Genomic DNA, 21,319 nt, shown 5'->3' on the forward strand with positions numbered 1-21,319 from the left:
TGTGAACATGGCCTTATTTGGAAACAGGGTCTTAGCAGATCTGATTATGTAAAGATGAGGTCCTATTGGATCAGAGTGGGCCTCATAAGACAAGGGGGTTGGGCGCACAGACACACACCTGTCCTGTGGGCAGGTGAAGAAACTGGAGCAAATGCCAGCTCCCTGAACAGAACAGAGTGAGCCTGACAGTTGGGCATCTGTCCAAATCACACGAGCGGACCCAGCAGGAGCAGTACCTGTCCAGTGGACAAGCGGCCCACGCAATCAGAATGGCCGGGAAGAGGCTGATGCTTCCAGCCACGTTTTGTCTCCTTGCCCTCATTTGGGCAGAGGTAAAGAAGGAGCACTGCCGGCTACACATGGTGGATCACGCCTGTAATCCCAGCACTTTGGGAGGCTGAGGCAGGCGGATCACTTGAGGTCAGGAGACCAGCCTGGCCAACATGGTGAATCCTTGTCTCTAACAGAAATACAAAAATTACCCAGGCATGGTGGCACATGCCTGTAATGACTGCTTGGGGAACTGAGGCAAGAGAATTGCTTGAACCCAGGAGGCAGAGGTTGTAGTGAGCCGAGATTTCACCACTGCACTCCAGCCTGGGTGACAGAGGGAGACTCTGTCTCAAATGCATACATACATGCATACATACTTACATACATACATAAAATATTTTAAAAATAAAAAAGAAAGAGCACTGCCTAGCATCACTTTGGCAGGCTCATCTCCACAACCCGTGATCATCCTGTTCAGTTTTTATGATTTGGACCAGGTGGGCCCGTGGCTTAAAGGGTGGGCCTGTGATCCACGTGGGCCCATCAGGATACCGCAAAGCCCTGGACACAGCAGTGGGGTGAGGCGTGAGCATGGGCCTGTGTAAGCAGGAGTATAGACTCCTAGTAGAAGGGTTGCTGCGGACTTTGGGGGAGACTGTTTCTTCTGGGATTGTCTTCTGTAAGCCAGATGCAACCAGGGTGGCCAGAGGGTAATCGTAGCCACCTCACAGTGAGATCCTTCCTGAGAAGGATGCTCTCTACTGAGGACATTAAAGTCACTCCACTCTACTTCAGACTTTGCAAGGAGACTCCTTGTTCCTCCTTTAAGCCAGAGGTTCTCTGACACTCTCAACTAGAGCTGCCTTCAAACACCTGTTGTGAGTTGAATTGGGTCCCCCTAAAAGATATGTCCAAGTCCTAACCCCAGGTATCTGTGAACATGGCCTTATTTGGAAATAGGATCTTAGCAGATCTGATTATGTAAAGATGAGGTCGTACTGAATTAGAGTGGGCCTCATAAGACAAAGGGGTTGGGGTGCACAGACACACACCGGGGAGGATGCCACATGAAGACAGAGGCGGAGATGAGGGTGACGTGTCTACAGGCCCAGGAACACCAGGAGTTGCCAGCTACTACCAGAAGCTGGGAGAAAGCCATGGAATTCCCCCTCAGATTCTCTCAGAACTCCCAGAAAAAAACAACCCTCCCGACACCTGATCCTGGCCTTCCATCTTCCAGAACCGTGGGGGGAAAAATGCATGTCGTTTCCATCTGCTTTGCGGTACCTTGTTACGGCAGCCCCAGGAGACTAATGCAACACCTCACGGATGTGCTGAGCGTGGCGACATCTCCCACCTCTTCCTTCCAGGAAACACGCCTGAGAGGCCTTTATGAAGGGGAAACTGTAGTCCGCCATATTTACCTGAAGATGCAGTTTGGGCAGCTGTTTCCATCACATGCATGGCCTCTGGACTCTCCTGCCCGACTCTTTCCCCAGTAGCTATGCTAAAAGCAATCTTAGAGTAGGCCCTCCTGATATCTGGCCTGGATTGATGTAAATCATCTGCCTTCTGATTCTCTCTTGACCCATCCTCCACACCACCTCTGTTTCCCAAATGGATTTTTATCATTCCTCGGATGAAACCTCTCTATTGATTGCCTATGTTCTATAAGAAAATTCCAAGCTCTTCAACATGTCACTCAAGGGTCTAAAGAGTCTCATACTCACTTCTCTCTGTCTTGTCTGCCCTCACTCCTCTGCCACATGCCCTGTACTTTGATTATATTAAATTTTTTTATTGTAGCTGAGAGCGGTGGCTCATGCCTGTAATCCCAGCACTTTGGGAGGCGGAGGCAGGTGGATCACTTGAGGTCAGGAGTTCAAGATCATCTTGGCCCACATGGTGAAACCCTGTCTCTACTAAAAATACAAAAATTAGCCAGGCATGTTGGCAGGCGCCTATAATCCCAGCTACTGGGGATGCTGAGGCAGGAGAATTGCTTGAACTCAGGAAGCGGAGGTTACAGTGAGCCAAGATCATGCCATTGCACTCTAGCCTGGGTGACAAAGCAAGACTCTGTCTCTAAATAAACAAATCAATAAATAAATAGACTGTAAATATTCCACACACTTTCACAGTTCCATGTTTTTGCAAATGCAGTTCTGCGCAAAATGTTCTGCCTGTTAGTTGGCTCACACAGGATTCAGTCTAGCCCCCTTCACCTACCTGCCCTCCCATATAGAAGAAGCTGGAAAAGTGAAATCCTGTCTTTTCTGGCTCCCTTGCTGCTAAGGATAGCCACATGACCCAGTTCTGGCTAGTAGGATGTAAGAGGAAATCCACAGGAAGGTTTCTGCTTTCCTGATAAAAGGGGATATCATAGCTGGCCTCCCCCTGTCTTTCTCCTTTCAATGTGGACACGATGCCTGGAGCTGCTGCAGCCAATCTGCAGCCATGACTCAGAGGACAAGAGAATTCTAGAAACCTTAGTCTCAACACTACTGAGCCAATGTACCACCTTTAGTGCCTACCTCTGGGCTTATTATATGAGAAAATAACCTTCTATTTGTTTAAACCTTACTAGTCATGTGTTCTGTGACTTGCTACTGAATGCATTTCTAACCAATACACTGATACTGTTCATCTTTCTAGATCTTTCTAGGCAGATTGTTGCTTCCTATGAGAAGTATTCCCAAATTTCCTGGTCAGACTATGACTTCCTTCTGGAAGCATCCACGACACTGTGTACTTACCTGGGTTGCAGTACACATGCTATAACTAATTGCTTACTTCCTGCATAGGCTGTGAGCTCTGATATTATTCTTTGTATAGAACAATATCATGCATGCTGGGACCTAGCAGAGTGGCTCACACAGAGCGGTGGCTCCTAAAATGCATTGCAAGTGAAGAATTCCATTTCCAGAAGGATATCATGCTATGTTATAACCTCTGGCTAGGCTTCTCACCCTTTGAAATCTACAGTGACTGACTCACCTTGCTAACTCATCTCTACAGGCAGAATGTGCTCTGCAAGCCAATCTATCCACCAGATATTTGTCGAAGTCTCAGGTACAAGCTGCTGTGCTATGCTCTGTACAGGATAAAAAAAGAAAGGGAATATTTTAATATGGAAGTTAATGTTTCCCTTGCATGTCTTAAATAACATAGCCAAGGGTGGCCAGGCGTGGTGGCTCATTCCTATAATCCCAGCACTTTGGGAGGTCGAGGTGGGCAGATCACTTGCGGTCAGGATTTCAAGGCCAGCCCGGCCAACACAGTGAAACCCATTCTCCACTAAAAATAAGAAAATTAGCCAGGTGTGGTGACATACACCTGTAGTCCCAGCTACGTGGGAGGCTGACGCAGAAGAATCTCTTGAACTTGGGAGGTGGAAGTTGCAGTCAGCTGAGATCATACCACTGCACTCCAGCCTGGGTGACAGAGTGACTCTTTCTCAAAAACAAAAACAAACAAACCAACAAAACATAGCCATGGGTGTGGAAGCAAGACATATTTGTAATATTTGCTTAGAACGGTAGTTCTCAATCCTGGCTATGTTAGAATGACCTGGGAGCTTTAAAAACTACAAATGCCCAGGTGCTGTCTTCAGAGAGTCTGATTCAGCTGGTCTGGTCCCCTCTCCCTAACGCCTAATCTTATTTTTTAAAGCTTCCTAGGTGATTGTAACATATAACCAGGGTGTGCATCCCTGATTTAAAAGAAGGATAAGTGTGGACCGGGAAGATTTCTTGGAGGATGTAACCTATGGGCCTTGAAGTACAGGGGACATTTGGACAACAGGAAGAAGAGGTATTTGAGGAATGAGGATTGCTGAGTGAGCAGAGGCAGGAATGAAGCTTCAGTGTGGCTGTCAGCCAATCAGCCACACTGGGGGATTTTTAAATTTCTACTAAAAATTGAAAAATAAAAAAATAAATTAGGCTTGGTGGCATGCATCTGTAGTACAGGTTGTTTGGGAAGAAGCAAAGGTAGGAGGATTACTTGGGCCTGAGAGGTTGAGGCTGCAGTGAGCCGTGATCACGACACTACACTCCAGCCCAGGTGACAGATTAAAACCCTGTCTCGAAAACATTAAAACTAAAAATAAGTTCCAGCAGGCAGACACCAGAAGGAGATGATCTCAGGAGGCAGCAGAGGCAGTGGACAGTTGGGGAAACAGCCCCGGTCCCGGGCTCAGGAGACCTGCAACTCCCACCCTGATTTCGTCCCCACTCCACTGTATGCCCGTGTGCATGGCATCCGCGGGGTCTGTCACTTCCTACCTGCAAACCAGATGCTTCCTGAGCTCCCTCCCGTGATCTTCCTGGTCTGATTTTTCACATTCATGTTCTGAACACCAGGCCAGGTCTGCATGAGTCAGGACAAAAGTTAGATGGCTGCCTCCCCTGTCCCGCCTGCCCCTTCACCCACAGCTGCTACACCTGTGGAATTGGCAACCTCGCTGCACTGTGCAATGCAGAGGGGGAGGTAGAGGAGGGAAGTTGTTGGGAAATGGCATGAAAGACACCAGGCGAGCAGACAGCACTGTGCAAAAGAGGAGCTGTGCCGGACCCAGGGCCCCGCTGCCAGGTCACTGCATTGAGGGGGCTGCCCCTTGCCCAGGATGGCCTTGCACTGAGTGGAGTCATCTTGCTCCCCACAGCCAGGACTGACTGAGAAGAGGAGGCAAGGCCCTCGCCTCAAGGTATGACATCACAGCTTTGTGGTGTGGCTTATGTTCCAGAACCGTCCCCAGTGGATTAAGCCAAACATAAGCTTTACTTGAAACCTCATCTTTGCTGGGCCCAGCCCTTCCCCATATCTGTCCGCTTACCTCTCTCCAGTACAGCTTTTCTTGCACAGCCCTCGTTCAATAAACCACATTCATGTTTGTCTCAGGGTCTGTTCCTAAACACTTGATCTAAGACGCCGTGAGAAAATGCCACCGATGGATGAAACATGTATGGGAGGCGACCACAAAACAGGGGCTAAAGGAAACTCCCAGATTCATTTTAGAAAAAGAAGAAAGGAGAGTTACAAGAGTCTGATTGTGGGGCAGAGAAGCAGAGAAAGAGCAGCTTCCTGTTTGTGCCTGGAGTGCAGTACACTGAGCAGTGTTTTGCCTGGTTTATTTCCAAAGTATTGCAGGGCAGCTGAGAGGTTCCACAGTAAGGAGAAATCCATCTTTTTGACCAGCCCCGGTCAACTCACGCAATTCAGTAGACTCCACCTGTTTTGTTTTTCGGTTTTTGCTTTTTTTTTTTTTTTTTTTTTTTTTTTAACAGAGTCTTGCTCTGTCACTCAGGCTGGAATGCAGTGCAGTGATCTCGGCTCACCGAAACCTCCGTCTCCCGGGTTCAAGTGATTCTCCTGCCTCAGCCTCCTGAGTAGCTGGGATTACAGGCACATACCACCACGCCCAGCTAATTTTTATATGTTTAGTAGAGATGGGGTTTCACCATGTTGCCCAGGCTGGTCTCAAAATCCTGGCCGCAAGTGATCTACCCTTCTCGGCCTCCCAAAGTGCTGGGATTACAGGTGTGAGCCACCGTGCCCAGCCAGTAGATCCTTTATGATGTACCTCACTTAAAAGCTACATTATAAAGGGAATGGTCAAACTCCAATAATGAATGTGGTCTTTTTCCTTTTAGAGACCAGACTGATCTACTAATAGTGTAATTCAAAGATGGCTATAAAGGCCGAAACTAGCCAAACCCTCCTGGCCCAACTGTGACCACTAAGGTTCCACCTACAAGGACCTAGTGAAAGTCTAATAAAAAGCTGCCTGACTGGGTGCAGTGGCTCACACCTGTATGTAATCCCAGCACTTTGGGAGGCAGAGGCGGGTGGATCACTTGAGTCCAGGAGTTCGAAACCAGCCTGGGCAATATGGCAAAACTCCATCTCTACAAAAAATACAAAAATTAGCTAAGCATGATCACACACAACTGTAGTCCCAGCTACTCAGGACACTGAGGTAGGGAGGATCGTTTGAGCTGGCAGGTGGAAGTTGCAATGAGCTGAGGTCTTACCATTGCACTCCAGCCTGGGCTAAAAGAGCAAGACCTTATCCCCCCCCAAAAAAAGAAAAATAAATAAATAAATAAATAAATAAATAACAGCACTGGGGTCATCACCAGATCAGCAAGCCAGGAAAAGGGTGCTGCCCAGACCCAGGGTGCCTGGCACTGGCACCCAGCCCCAAGTTCAGTCCAAGCACCTCCTGCCTCTAAGGGCTGGCTGGAGTTTGCTCCCTGATGGGAGACCTGGATTACCCAACCGTCCTCAGACCAAATAATACCTAAGCACTTGAGGCACTTCTGACTATTGTCAGCTGAGTCTTGGCTCAAGTTTTGTCGACAACATGGATTAATTTATAACTAAGGTTAAAAACTCTTAAGTGAAAGTTAACTGATTCGGCCCATTTTCAGGAGAGAATGAGAGACGCCTCAGGAGCAACTATCGTGGCTACTGGGGGGTCACATGAGGGATCATGTGGGGACAAGCCCAGATGATGGACTCTTAAGGAAAACTGTTTATAAAATGAACCCAGCATGGTGGCTCACCCCTATAATCCCACCACTCTGGGAGGCCAAGGCAGGAGGATCACTTGACACCAGGAATCCAAGACCAGCTTGGGAAACATGGCGAAATCCCACCTCTACAAAAAAACACAACAAAATTGGTGGGGCATAGTGGCACATGCCTGTAGTCCCAGCTGCTCAGAAGGTTGAGGTGGGAGATCACCTGAGCCCAGGAGGTTGAGGCTATGGTGAGTGGTGATCACACGACTGCACTCCAGCCTGAGCGACAGAGTAAGACCCTGTCTCAAAAAAATAATAAACATAGAAATAAAATAAGCCTGCATCTCACTAAGGTGAATGTGTTTAGAGAACCATCATAACTGACGTTCACTGAGCACCTGGTGCTTCTGGGCAAAAGGTGGAATTTTTGCCCAGAAGCATACTCTACACGTATCAGCTCAGTTAATCCTCACAATAAACAGATACTATTATCATCCCCCTCCTTTTTTATTGTGGTAAAATCTACATTACATTTGCCATCTTTGTAAGTATACAGTCCAGTGCCAATTAAATGCACACGAATTGTTGTGCAATAATCACCACCATCCACCTCCAGAACGGTTTCATCTTGCAAAACCATAACGCTATGCCCATGAAGCAATAATTCCTCCCTCCCCTTCCCCCGCCTCTGGCAACGCCATCTACTTTCTGTCTCTATGAACTTGACTCCCCTAGGTACCTCATATAAGTGAAATCACACAGTACTTGTCTTTTTGTGTCTGGTTTATTTCACTTAGCATAATGTGCTCAAGTGTCACCCATGTTGTAAGTAGCATGTGTCCAAATTTCGTTTCTTTTTAAAGCTAGATAATATTCGCTTGTACATTCAGCCCCCATTGTTTATCCATTCGTCCTTCGATGGGCACTTGAATTGCTTCCACCTTCTGGCTATTCTGAATAGTGCTGCTGTGAACGTGGGTGGGCAAGCATCCCTTCCAGCCCCTGCTTTCATTCTTTGGGGGTAGCCAGAAGTGCAACTGCTGATATTATTTACAGAAGAAGGAGAAATCAGGTGCAGGAGATTAGGCGACTTGCCTAAGTCTGTGTGACTAAGTGTCAGAACCAGGATTTCTCCCAAGCAGACTGGCTCCAAGGTCCTGGCTCCGGACCACCGGGCTCACTGCTTCTCACCTGTGCCTCTCACTTTCTGAGATGACCACACCTGGAAGGTTACAAAGAGTGGCCATGCTGACCAGCAGAGGGCATGCCTTGGCCTCTCACCGGGTCCCCCATCTTCTCTGCCCTCCACATCTGCGGCTTACAGAGACCACAAACTGACATGAAGAAATATCCTTTAGAAGGGCCGGGCGCAGCAGCTCATGGCCGGGTGCAGCAGCTCACGCCTGTCACCCAAGCACTTTGGGAGGCCAAAGTGGGTGGATCACTTGAGGCCAAGAGTTCAAGAGCAGCCTAGCCAATGTGGCGAAACCTCATCTCTACTAAAAAAAAAAAAAAAAAAAAAAAAAAAAAAAAAAAAAAGCCGGGCATGGTGGCAAATGCCTGTAGTCCCAGCTACTTGGGAGGCTGAGGCAAAAGAATCCCTTGAACCTGGGAAGTGGAGGTTGCCGTGAGCCGAGATCACGCCACTGAACTCCAGCCTGGGCAACAGAGCGAGACTGTCTCAAAAAAAAGAAAATAAATGTCCTTTAGAGACTGGATATTCCACTTCCCTCCACACAGCTGTAAAACAGAAATTGGTTCACTCCCTCCCCTGCCAAACCTGTCATTGTGTCCCATTGCTCTTAGAGATCAAAATCTCTAAGATTATTATGGTCCGCCCTGGTGTGATCCTGCTGCTTCTCTACCCCATCTTTGCTTCTCCCTGACATTCATATGTTTCCATCAGAGCCCACCTTCTTCCTATCCTCAGCCACATGATCATAGACTGACTAATGGCCACCCAAAGATATCAGGGCCTAATCCCTGGAACATGTAAATATTAATGTGGTGCAAAAGTCATTGCGGTTTTTGTCATTACTTTCAATGGCAAAAACCTCAATGACTTTTGCACCAACCTCATACTACCTAATAAGGAAAAAGGGCCTTTGCAGGTGTGATTAGGGTAAGGATTTTGAGATGAGGTGCTTGTCCTGGATTATCTGGGAGGGCCCCAAATGCCACCACAAGTGTCCTTATAAGAGAGAAGCAGAGGGAGACCAGACACACAGAGGAAAAGGCTATGTGAAGACCGAGGCTGAGGTCACAGCGATGCAGCTACAAGCTCTGAACTCCTGGAACCACAATGGCTACCTCAGGGCCTCTGCACTGCATACCTGCCCGTCTCTACCTCTGCATGGCTGGCTTCTTCCTGTCTTCACACCTCAGCACAAGTTTAGGTCTTGCCCCCTTGGAGAGAGCGTTTCTGCCTTCCAGACCTCCCTAGCAAGCTCCCATCACACTCCATGACCTCACCCTATTTATTTTATTCCTACCCTATCACTACTATTATTTATTTCCTTCTATCTTATTTATGTCTTACTATAAACAGGCATTTCTAATTCGACGTAAATATAATAAGATGCAGAGGTTTATATTAGATCTTATTTTTTGCCTCCTGCTCTAATCCATCAGAGCAGGGACTGTCTCTGTCTTCTTTGATGCTGAAACCCCAGTGCCTGGAACACTGCTGTGTTTGCTAAGGATACCATAACAAAGTACCACACAGACTAGACGGCTTCAACCATGGAAAGTTAACTTCTCAAAGTTCAAGAGGCTAGAAGTCTATGGCCGGGGGTGGTGGCTCATACCTGTAATCCTAGCACCTTGGGAGGTTGAGGCAGTAGGTCACTTGAAACCAAGAGTTTGAGATCAGCCTGGCCAACATGGCGAAACCCCGTCTTTACTAAAATTACAAAAACTACAACCGGGTGTAGTGGCTCACACCTGTAATCCCAACACTTTGGGAGGCCAAGGTGGGGTGGATCCCTCGAGGTCAGGAGTTCGAGACCAGCCTGGCCAACATGGTGAAACTCCGTCTTTACTAAAAATACAAAAAAATTAGCTGGGCATGGTGGCACATGCCTGTAGTCCCAGCTACTCAGGAGGCTGAGGCAGGAGAATTGCTTGAACCCTGGAGACGGAGGTTGCAGTGAGCTGAGATTGTGCCACTTCACTCCAGCCTGGGCCACAGAGTGAGACTCTGTCTCAAAATAAATAAATAAATAAAATAGAAGAAGTCCAAGATCAAGGTATCAGTGGATTTGGTTTCTTCTGCAGCCTCTTCCCTTGGCTTGCAGAGGAGTAGCTTTCTGGCCGTGTCCTCGCATGGCCTCAGTTCGTGTGCATCTGTGGTGTCACTTTCTGAGCGTCCTAATCTCTTCTCGTGAGGACATCAGTCAGATTGGATTAAGGACCAGGCTAATCACTTCCTTCTAACTTAATCACCTCTTTAAAAGTCCTGTCTCCAAATCTAATCCCAGAGCTTCAACAATGGTGAATTTGGGGAGGCGCGATCCAGCCCCCAATAACCACCTCACATATGTTAATGGTGGGCATGTGGCAGCTGTGCTGTTAGGTGAATGCTAATGCTGTGATCACACCAACAGAAACATAAATGGAAGAGGGAAGTTGGAAAGCCGCAAAAGAAAAACTCACATGGACAGAAAACACATAAAAATATGTCCAATCTCACTAGACTCAAAGAAAATACATATTAAGGTAACAATGAGACACTATCACTTGCCTAACAAAATGGCTGAGATTTAAAAGTGGACAATAGTTGCTTGTAGGAGTGCAGAGGTGGTGCACGCCTTCTGCAAAACAACTTGGCATGAAGCACAAAGTACAGAGTTCCATGGGATGGGCGGTCTCCCTTAAAGAAGTGACCTGAAGGTAATTCTTAGTCAAGTGAAGAGAGAGAGAGGAACAAATGAGGCAGAAAGAACAGTCTGATTAAAAGCCTCTAAGCCACAAAGTACAGTGCCTTCAAAGAGGTAGGAGAGCCCTATTCAACATAGTACTGGAAGTCCTAGCCAGGGCAATCAGGCAAGAGAAAGAGATCAAAGGCATCCAAATTGAAAAAGAGAAAGTCAAATTGTCCCGGTTTGCAGATGACATGATTTTACATCTAGAAAAATCTAAAGACTCCACCAAAAATCTTAGATTTGATAAATGAATTGAATACAGTTGCAGGATGCAAAACCAATATACAAAAATCAGTGGCATTTCTGGCTGGGCTTGGTGGCCCATGCCTATAATCCCAGCATGATTGAGATGCTGAGCTGGGAAGATCGCTTGAGGCCAGCAGTCTGAGATCAGCCTGGGCAATATAGCAAGACCCCATCTCATTTTTTCAAAATTAAAATTTCAAAAATGAGGGAAAGGAAAGCACAAGGAGCCGCCGCTGCCAGCATAACAGTGCCTGGAGCCGGGAGGAGATCCGGGCCGCCATGCGGCCTCCCCTGCATCCCGCCACCAGCCGCCTCTGTCCTCGGACCTATTCCAACAATCTCTTAAAACATGGTGGATTAGGCCGGGCGCGGTGGCTCAAGCCTGTAATCCCAGCACTTTGGGAGGCCGAGACGGGTGGATCACGAGGTCAGGAGATCGACACCATCCTGGCTAACACGGTGAAACCTCGTCTCTACTAAAAAATACAAAAAAACTAGCCGGGCGAGGTGGCGGGCGCCTGTAGTCCCAGCTACTCGGGAGGCTGAGGCAGGAGACTGGCATGAACCCGGGAGGCGGAGCTTGCAGTGAGCTGAGATCGCGCCACTGCACTCCAGCCTGGGCGACAGAGCGAGACTCCGTCTCAAAAAAAAACAAACAAAAAAACAAACAAACAAAAAAAACATGGTGGATTAGTAGGAAGTTCTAGGTGTGTAGAGACATGCCTCACCCGAGGATATTAAAAAGGCATATGAGAAACTGGCTCTGAAGTGGCACCCTGATCAAAATCCTTAGAATAAAGAAGAAGCAGAGAGAAAATCCAAACAAGTAGCACAGGCGTTATGAGGTGCTGTCAGATGCTAAGAAACGGGACCTCAATGACAAATATGGCAAAGAAGGATGAATTGGTGGAGGGGGAGGTGGAAGTCATTTTGATGGTCCATTTGATTTTGGCTTCACATTCCGTAACCCAGATGGTGTCTTCAGGGAATTTTTTGGTGAAAGAGACCCATTTTCATTTGACTTCTTTGAAGACCCTTTTGAGGACTTTTTTGGGAATCGAAGGGGTCCCTGAAGAAGCGGAAGCTGAGGGACGGGGTTGTTTTTCTCCACATTCAGTGGATTTCCATCTTTTGGAAATGGATTTTCTTCTTTTGATACAGGATTTACTTCATTTGGGTCACTAGGCCAGGGGGACCTCACTTCATTCTCTTCTACATCATTTGGTGGTAGTAGGATGAGTTGGGATATCAAATCGATATCAACTTCTACAAAAATGGTTAATGACAGAAAAACCACTACGTTTCCTAAGGCCTTCCCAGCCATGCGGGACTGTGAGTCAATGAAACCTCTTTCCTTTAGAAATTACACAGTCTCAAGCATTTCTTTATAGTAGTGTGAAAATGAACGAATACACTCTCCTTTCTTTTTCACCTCCCCTTTATCCCTCACAGCTCCCCTAATCCCCTCCCAAGGAACAGGGATTCTCACACAGGTCCCACGGCAGGACCCACGCTTACCAAGCCTCTGGCTCTTTCTCCCAGCTCCAGAATCCCTAGGTTTCATTTTGGAAACAAATTTATGTCTAGCTATTAACAAAGTTTCATAGCATTACCTCGTTTATGTAATATATTTGCACTTAAATTTGACTTCAAGAGACTACAAAGAGAATTGTTGAGAATGGTCAAGAAAGGCTAGAAGTTGAAGACGGCCAGTTAAAGCCCTTAACAATAAGTGGTAAAGAGCAGCTGCTGTGCTTGGGTAACGAGTAATTCAATGCAGGCACTTAATAGAAATGTTAAACTGTAACAAGCATCATTTGAGGATTAACAGGCACTTTTTTTTGAAGACTTCAAATGAACTCCACTTTCAGTATAATTATACCAAATCTAAAGAATTTACAAACAACTCATCAGAACCTCTATTTGTCATAGACTTTTGAGTTTATTGTTGGGACAACATAAGAGGACCTTTTTTTTTTTTTTTTTAATTCTTGTAAATCTCTGTATGCTCTTTGCTTTTTTATTAAATGTACTCCAAGGTGACCCTGACTGTTTAGTGTAGGACAAGACTGCACACTAACACCAGCATGGATCTGCTTTTCCATTGTGTCTGAAATGTGAGCCACGTGGTGTCAGTCTGCTGTGAAGTTAACATTGCCAGGACAAATCTTCTACAGAAATAATTTCAATTTATTTTCAGTATTTAGTAGTGAAAGATATTAACACATTAATGGTAATACATTCTGGTTTAATGTAAATTAAAAGTGGCCAAGTGCGGTGGCTCACACCTGTAATCCCAGCACTTTGGGAGGCCGAGGCGGGCAGATTATTTGAGGTCAGGAGTTCGAGACCAGCCTGGCTAATATGGTGAAATCCCGTCTCTACTAAAAATACAAAAGTTAGCCAGGCGTGGTGGCGAGTGCCTGTAGTCCCAGCTACTCGGGAGGCTGAGGCAGGAGAATCACTTGAACCCAGGAAGCGGAGGTTGCAGTGAGCCAAGATCATGCCACTGTACTCCAGCCTAGGTGACAGAGCGAGACTATGTCTCAAAAAACAAACAACCAACCAAAAAAATAAAAAACCCTGCCCTTGTATGTTTATCACAGCACTATTCATAATGTGGTCTGATCAGATTTGTGTTTCAGAAAGAGTATAGTGACCAAACCAAGGGAGGAGCAGCAGGAAGAAAAGAAAGTCATGGGACACTGGAAAAACAATGGAGTCAGAATCAACAGACCGGTGACACAACAGACCTGCAGGGAAGGAAAAGAGAAGGAAGTATGGGTCCCGCCCAGTTTGGGGCTTGAGCAGGTGAGTGGTGGCAACTCTTACCAGGGGAGATAGGGAACAGGAGGAGGGGCTTCAGGGGAAAAGACTGGCATGTCTTATCCTAGACATGATGAGACTGAAGTCCTGTGAGAGATCCTCGGGAAGTCCCAGCAGGCAATAAGCAAATAAGGGTATTATCTATAAGTCAAAACGGGAAGCCAAAACCTATGTTAGGAAGACATTGCACAAGTGGGGTGCCCAGGACCGGTCCACCCAGCCCCAGCCTCATAGCCGTGACCAACTACTATTGCATCAGTTTGGTACTAAAGCATCAGGAACCAAGGTAGAGGCCATAGGCCTGCCTGAACATGGACATGTTACAGGCTCCAGGGTGTCCCAACAGCTTGGAAGTTGAGCCCTGTCTCTAGATAAAGCTGATTCTGGGAGAAAGATTTTCATAGACACTTTATAAGATCCAAAAATTATAGCATTATATCTTCCGTAGAGGGTCTTCCCCACACTGTCAACACTTACCTGCAAATTAGAGTCGGGGGAGGGTGTCTTCTCAGAAGACACAATTTTTCTCTTTACCATAGGTGCTGGCAAAACTTTTCACAATTTATCATTTATCTTTTGACTTTGTTTATGGTATTTCTTATACATAAGTTTAATGTTTTTGGTAATCAAATTTATTTTTATTTTTTACTTACTTATTTTTTTAAAATAGAGATGGAGTCTAGCTATGTTGTCCAGGCTGGTCTTGAACTCCTGGCCTGAGGCCATCCTCCTGCCTCTGCCTCCCAAAGTGCTGGGATTATAGGTGGTAATCAAATTTAAATAATCAAATATTTTCCGTAGGATTTCTGAGGTTAAGCATGGGGCTCCTAATGTTCAATAAGGCCCCCTTTGTCTTTGTTTTTTTATGAGTCAGTTCTAAGAATCACACAAGATCTTGAACTCACAAGGACAAGATGGGATCAACAATAACTTAGGCAAAATATTCTATTTTCTGCACTAGCTAGGTTATGGTTTGCTGCCTTCACTGATTTTTTTTTAAATTCAGTGTTATATTTACTTTAGGGATATTATTGAGGATGTGCCCTTTTTTTTATTTTTTAACACTTTTAAGGAAAAAAAAATTTTTCAGGCATCACTGATCAAAACTATGCAGTCAGCTTGCTTTTAGTTTTTTGGGCTCTGTGTGTGTGTGTGTGTGTGTGTGTGTGTGTGTGTGTGTTTTCTTTCTGTTTTTTGGGCTTTGATGGATTGAATCATGTTTGCCTCTTTGCACTGGACACCAGGATGCTCAGGTCAAAGTTTTTTTTTTAACCCTTCCTTTAACAAAAGCTCTGTCATAACATTTGTGTTTGGGGAATTAATATTTGCTCAAACGTTACATTTTTCTTCTATACTTTTTTTGCTTTCCTTCCAATTTATCTTTTAATCTCTTTTTAAAAATTCAACCTTTATTTTAGATACAGGAGTACATGTGCAGATTTGTTACATGGGAATATTATACAATGCTGAGGTTTGAAGTATGAATCTCATCACCCAGGGAGTGAGCATAGTACCTGATAGGTAGTTTTTTAACCCAACTACTTCCTTTAGTAGTCCACAGTGTCTGTTGTTTCCATATTTATGTCCATGTGTGCTCAATGTTTAGCTCTCACTTATAAGCGTGACCATGCAGCATGTAGTTTTCTGTTCCTACACTGATTTGCTTAGGATTATGACCTTCAGTGCCATCCATGTTGCTGCAAAGGACATGATCTCATTCTTTTTACGGCTGCATAGTATTCCATGGTGTATATGTGCCACATTTCCTTTATCCAGTCTACCATTGATGGGTACCTGGGTTGATTCCATGTGTTTGCTATTGTGAATATCTCAGTGATTAACATACAAGTGCATGTGTCTTTTTGGTAGAATGATTTATTTTCCTTTGGGTATAGACCCAGTAATGGAGTTGCTGTATCTTTTAATCTTATCTTTGATATGGCAATATGAAGTCCTTTTTGAAAGGGGATGGGAAAGAAAAAGATGGAGAAAGGGTGGAAGAGAAAGACAGAGAGAGAGAAAGAAAGTAGCTAACTATCGAAACGTGCAGTTAGCAATCAGATACATTATTTATATTAAAAAATCGCATTTAACTTCACCATGGGGTTCCTTGATGTAGAGTTCCCAGAAAACATTTTATTTGCTTTATTACCAAGCATTCCCCGCAAGCACAGTATCTCAACTCATCTACTGTGTAAAGTGAACTTTATCTGTATTTTAGAATAAAGAAAACCATTCAGCAATATCTGCAAAGCGAAGAACTCAGCTACCTGCTGAACTTGGCAATGATCTAGCCCCGCCCCGCTTGCTGTCTTGCTTTATTTATTCTAGCTGGCATTTTAAAATCAAGTGTTTGATACACGCCAGGCCCCCTTCTTTTATGTGTATATTTCTTTTAATCCTCACTAGGAAGAGACTGAGACTCAGATAATTTACATGATTCCCCAGAGTAACCCAAGTCAATGGCAAAGTAAAAAATGTCTGTCTCCACTCCCTGGGTGTCTGCCACTATGTCGCACTGAATCCTTCATTCCCAAAGAATTCCAGTTATATTCTCAGGACTAATTAGCAAAAATATGCACTTTATACCTGCACAGTCTCCCTCATTTCTCCTCTCTCCCTCCTCCTCCTTCTTATGCGCACACACACACGCGTGCACACACACACGTGGCTTTTAACTATGATGCTTATCTTACTAGGTATAAATCATCTCAAGGTCAAAATTACAAATTTAAATCTTGATCATCTCACACCCATTAGGATGGGCCCTATAAACAAAAACAAAATGACAATTGTTGGTAAATTGACCTTTGTGGAGAAATGAACCTTTGTGTCCTATTGCTGGGAACGTAAAATAGCGCAGCTGCTATGGAAAACAGTTTGGAGGTTCCTAAAAAATCAAACAGAATTATTGTAATGGTTCTGTAGTCATCCTACTTCTGACTATATATCCAAAAAAATTTAAAGCAGGATCTCAGAGATATTTGTACACCATGTTCATAGCAGCATTATTCACAATAGCCAAGAGGTGGAAGCTACCTAAATGCCCACCCCTGTTCCAATGAATAAAATGTGGTCTATCCATACAATGGGATGTTATTCAGTCTTCAAAAAAAGACAGAAATCTTCTCCTATGCTAGAACATGGATAAACTTTGAAGACATGATGCAAAGTAAAAGAAGCCAGTCACAAAAAGACAAAAACACTGCATGACTCCACTTATATGAGATGTTAAAATAGTCAAACAAAGTACAAGAGTGGTCGTAGAATAGAGGCTGGGGAAGGGGAACAGGGATTTGTCATTTAATGAGTGCAGTTTTGCAAGATGAAAAAATGCTAGAGACCTACTTTACAACAGTGTGCTTATAGTTAACACTACTGATCTGTACACGAAAAATGCTTAAGATGGCAAATTGCATGTTCTGCTTGTTTTACCACCATTTTAAAAACACAAACAAAACACTTCTACAGTCACAGACAGACTAATCAATGCATTAATTTGAGACACTCAGAATTTGACTTTCATGAGAAAAGATTTATGAATTTGTTTGCAAATATAATTAATTTCAATAAAACCACATATTAGAGTAAAATAAATTTAAATCCTGATGAGTTAGATCCTAATTTTAAAAACTGACTTTATGCAGTAGCTTTGTCAGTTTGCCTGAGACATTAAGCTTTGAAATGATCATTTGTCCTGTCTGCTGTGTGTCTGTCTCTCTTTCTGTGAAGGGCCTCAGCCTGCCCTCACCCTTCACTTTGCCCCTGCCCGCCTTTGGCCATCATGCTGAGCCAGAGTCAAACGAACCTCCTGCCAGGCATAGGAAGATACAGGGAGGCTTCTTGTGCGGGGGGAGGGGGGGGTGTTGAGGATCGCAGCAAGAGTTGACATCAAAGCAGCCTTGGTTTTTTTGGTTTTGTTTTTGTTTGTTTGTTTGTTTGTTTTGGAGATGGAGTCCCGCTCTGTCGCCCAGGGTGGAGTGCAGTGGCGCGATCTCGGCTCACTGCAACCTCCACCTTCCGGGTTCCAGAAATTCTCCTGCCTCAGCCTCCCGCGTAGCTGGGATTACAGGCGCCCGCCACCACGCCCCGCTAATTTTTTTTTAAATTGTAGTAGAGAAGGGGTTTCTCCATGTTGCCCAGGCTAGTCTCAAACTCCTCCACTCAGGCAATCCGCGTGCCTCGGCCTCCCAAAGTGCTAGGATTACAGGTATGTACCACCATGCCTGGCCCAAAGCAGCCTCGTTTTAAGCAGAGCCCGTCAGGAGAAAGTGAGCCGACCAGCTGCTGGGCTCCAGCTCTCACTGCAATGTGAGGAGATGGTGAGATCCTACACTTCTTGGCATTCTTCTTGCATGATGCGCTGAAATCTGCTGCTGCTCCTCTCCCATTGTCTTTATAAGGATCAGTTTATTCTCTTTTTAAGTTCCGTTACCATAATTTTGGCAGGGTCTCAAGAGGGAGAGGAGATGAGTGTTCAGAACTCTGCTTTTTCTAAAGATCTGGTTCTCTTTGATGCTCTGTGTCTGCGCGCGCACGTGTGTATATGTGTGTGTGTCCGGAGTGTATTTCAGGATAAGAGCCTCATTTGATAAGCAAGTGAATTGTCTCGGAAGTCGCTGAGAAACTCTGCGTTTTAATGGTGAAAACCCAACATTGCAATTAGAGCGGATTGTCCATGAGGTGGCAGATGTTGGTCCTTCGGTGGGTAGGGAGGAGTGGCCGGACCCGGGGAGACTTGGGTCCCCGAGCCTTGGGGCAGGCAAGGCAGGTCAGTCGTCAGACGTCAGAGACCAGCACCCCACTCAGTACCACTGAGTCCGGCTGTGCGAACTGTGCAAGCCCTGGATAGGTTTTGTCCATCCCAGGAAAGCAAGAATGATTTTGCATTAAATCTCTTAATGTAATTCATGACATTAACATATACAAGAAAAAAATATCACCTCATCTCAACAGATGCAGGAAAGGTATTCAACATAGGTCACAGCTCATTAATGACTTTTTTTTTTTTTTTTTGAGACAGGATCTCATTCTGTCGCCCAGGCTGGAGTGCAGTGGCACAATCACTGCTCATTGTACCTCAACCTCCGGGGTTCAAGTGATCCTCCTGCCTCCACCTCCCATAGCGCTGGGACTATAGGCTTGAGCCAGCACACCTGACCCTGACAAAATCCTTTTCTTTTTAAATAGACACACCCATGTACGTAAGTTGACGTAAACGGGACCATATCGTACGTACTATTTTGGGCACCTCAACTACCCTCCCCACCACCACCACCATATGAGGGCCCCATCCCCACACTTCCCATTAGTCATTTCTCTCCACAGTCATACAATGCCATACACAACTATGTGCACATACATATATTAAAGTATAAATGAGGGTAGACCCTATTTAATATAAATGAATAATATTTTACAGACTTCCTTGCATCATGCTTTTTTAAAATGAAATTCACTGCAAGATATCTAATGTGACTCACATATTCTCTTAAATAGCTGTTCACTATTCATTGATGTGGAGGAACCAGACCTCATAGGCTTCGCTCATTTCCATGTGAGGCCTTTACAGGCAAACATTCTTTCACTCATGATTACAAACTTGGTAGTGTGGTATGTTTTTTTCCCATGGGATAGATTCCTAAGAGTCAGATTCGAAGACCAGAGTATATGTCGACTGTTCACAAATGCTGCAAACTGTCTCCAAAAAGACGCTTCTGCTCCCCATTTCCACCAGCACTTATAGGAGTCCGCCTTTCTTGTCACCCCCACCTGTAGTGACAGGATTTTTAAAACATTTTTGGCTGGGTGCAGTGATTCACGCTTGTAAATCCCAGCACTTTGGGAGGCCAAAGTAGATGGATCACTTGAGCCCAGGAATTTGAGACCAGCCTGGGAAACATGGTGAAATTTCATCTCTACCAAAAACTATATGTGTACCAAAAGTAGCTGGGCATGGTGGCATGTGCTTGTAGTCCCAAACACTCAGGAGGCTGAGAAGGAAGGATTGCTTGAGCCCCAGGAGGCAGAGGTTGCAGTGAGCCAAGATCATGTCACTGCACTCCAGCCTGAGTGACACAGAGTGACACAGCAAAACCATCTCTAAATAAATAAATAAATAAATAAATAAATAAATAAATGTTGCCGTTCTGATGCGTACCAAGTAATAACTCATGCTCACTTCAATTGGAACCATCCTGATTGCTTCTAAATTTGAGCTTATTTTATTTTTACTTAGTGTTATTTTTGTCAAAGTTCTACATCCCTACAGTACGACAAGGTCAAACAAGGACTTCTGAGTGAAGAGGGCAGCTCAAACCCACCCATCTACTTCTGCTGCCTCCTTATTTAACGTGACAGCAAGCCTGTGTTTCCCACAGGCAGAGAGTAATTGACAAATAGGCTTTACTCCCTAAGCTGTGGACTCCTCGCATGCTATTCGTTGTATTATTTTGTGGATCTTTTTATGTGTCTAAAATATTTCATTGTAAAAAGTCTGGGGAGTGTATATCCATACGCTGGAGCGTTCTACTGCCATAAAAAGGAATGAAGAACTGAGCATGTTGGAACTGACGGCGTGTTGCAGTGTGGGTGAACCTCACAAACACAATGTCACATGGAAAAAGCCAGACACTCCGTTTGTGGTCCACGTGTTCGCCCAGGCCTGGAGGCTCCAGGCAGGTGGCAGGGTGGAATCAACACTCTCTGACTCCGCGCCCACCTCATGTGGGCACCGAGAGCCCTGATTCTCCAGCTGTACCACTGGCTCTCTGATAGGAGCACAGAAGGCTGTGCATGCCATTGCGTTCGCCTCACCCCATGGTTCTAGGTTCCTGTTGCTTCTGTTCTATGAAGATGTTTATCCTGTTCCAAGTGTGACTATGACTTTCCCCAAACTAAAAAAAAATTTTAATTTTTTTGCTTTTGCTTAGAACAGGTTGGAGAGAGCTTCTTACACCACTGTTTCAACCAATAAATATTGCCTGTAAAGTGTGTGTGTGTGTGTTTTTTAAAAAGAGACAGGGTCTTGCTCTTTCACTCAGGCTGGAGTGCAGTGGTGCGATCACAGCTCACTGCAGCTTCCAACTTCTGGGCTCAAGTGATCTTCCCATCTTAGCCTCCAGAGTAGCTGGGACTACAGGTGCGCCCCACCATACCTGGCTTTTTTTTTTTTCTTGTAGAGACAGAGTCTTTCTATGTTGCTCAGGCTGGTCTTTAACTCCTGGCCTTAAGCAGTCCTCCTGCCTTGGCCTCCTAAAGTGTTGGGATTACAGACATGAGTCACCATGCCCAGCCAGTAAAATGAATTTTGAAGGCATATTTACAACTGCATACATCCAGCATTTATGCAATATGTGCAATTATGATGTCACACTGCAGGTATAATTAGTAAATATATGTTAAGTTTCTTTGTCTGCCTCACCCCCTTTTTAAACAAGTTCGTCAGATGACTGCTGTGAGCATCCAAAACAACCATCGAGGTTGTTTTCAGTTCTCCAATCAGTATTTTGTTTTTTAAATGAG

General features: G+C 45.1%; 1 pseudogene; it reads left to right on the top strand.

Annotated features, from left to right (window-relative positions):
- The first annotated feature begins 11,651 nt into the window (after window positions 1-11,651).
- LOC126961826 (dnaJ homolog subfamily B member 6-like) lies at window positions 11,652-12,833 on the top strand (annotated as a pseudogene).
- The last annotated feature ends 8,486 nt before the right edge of the window (window positions 12,834-21,319 follow it).

The sequence above is a fragment of the Macaca thibetana genome, chromosome 8 (assembly GCF_024542745.1).
Source record: "Macaca thibetana thibetana isolate TM-01 chromosome 8, ASM2454274v1, whole genome shotgun sequence".
NCBI classification, from domain to species: Eukaryota; Metazoa; Chordata; class Mammalia; order Primates; family Cercopithecidae; genus Macaca; species Macaca thibetana.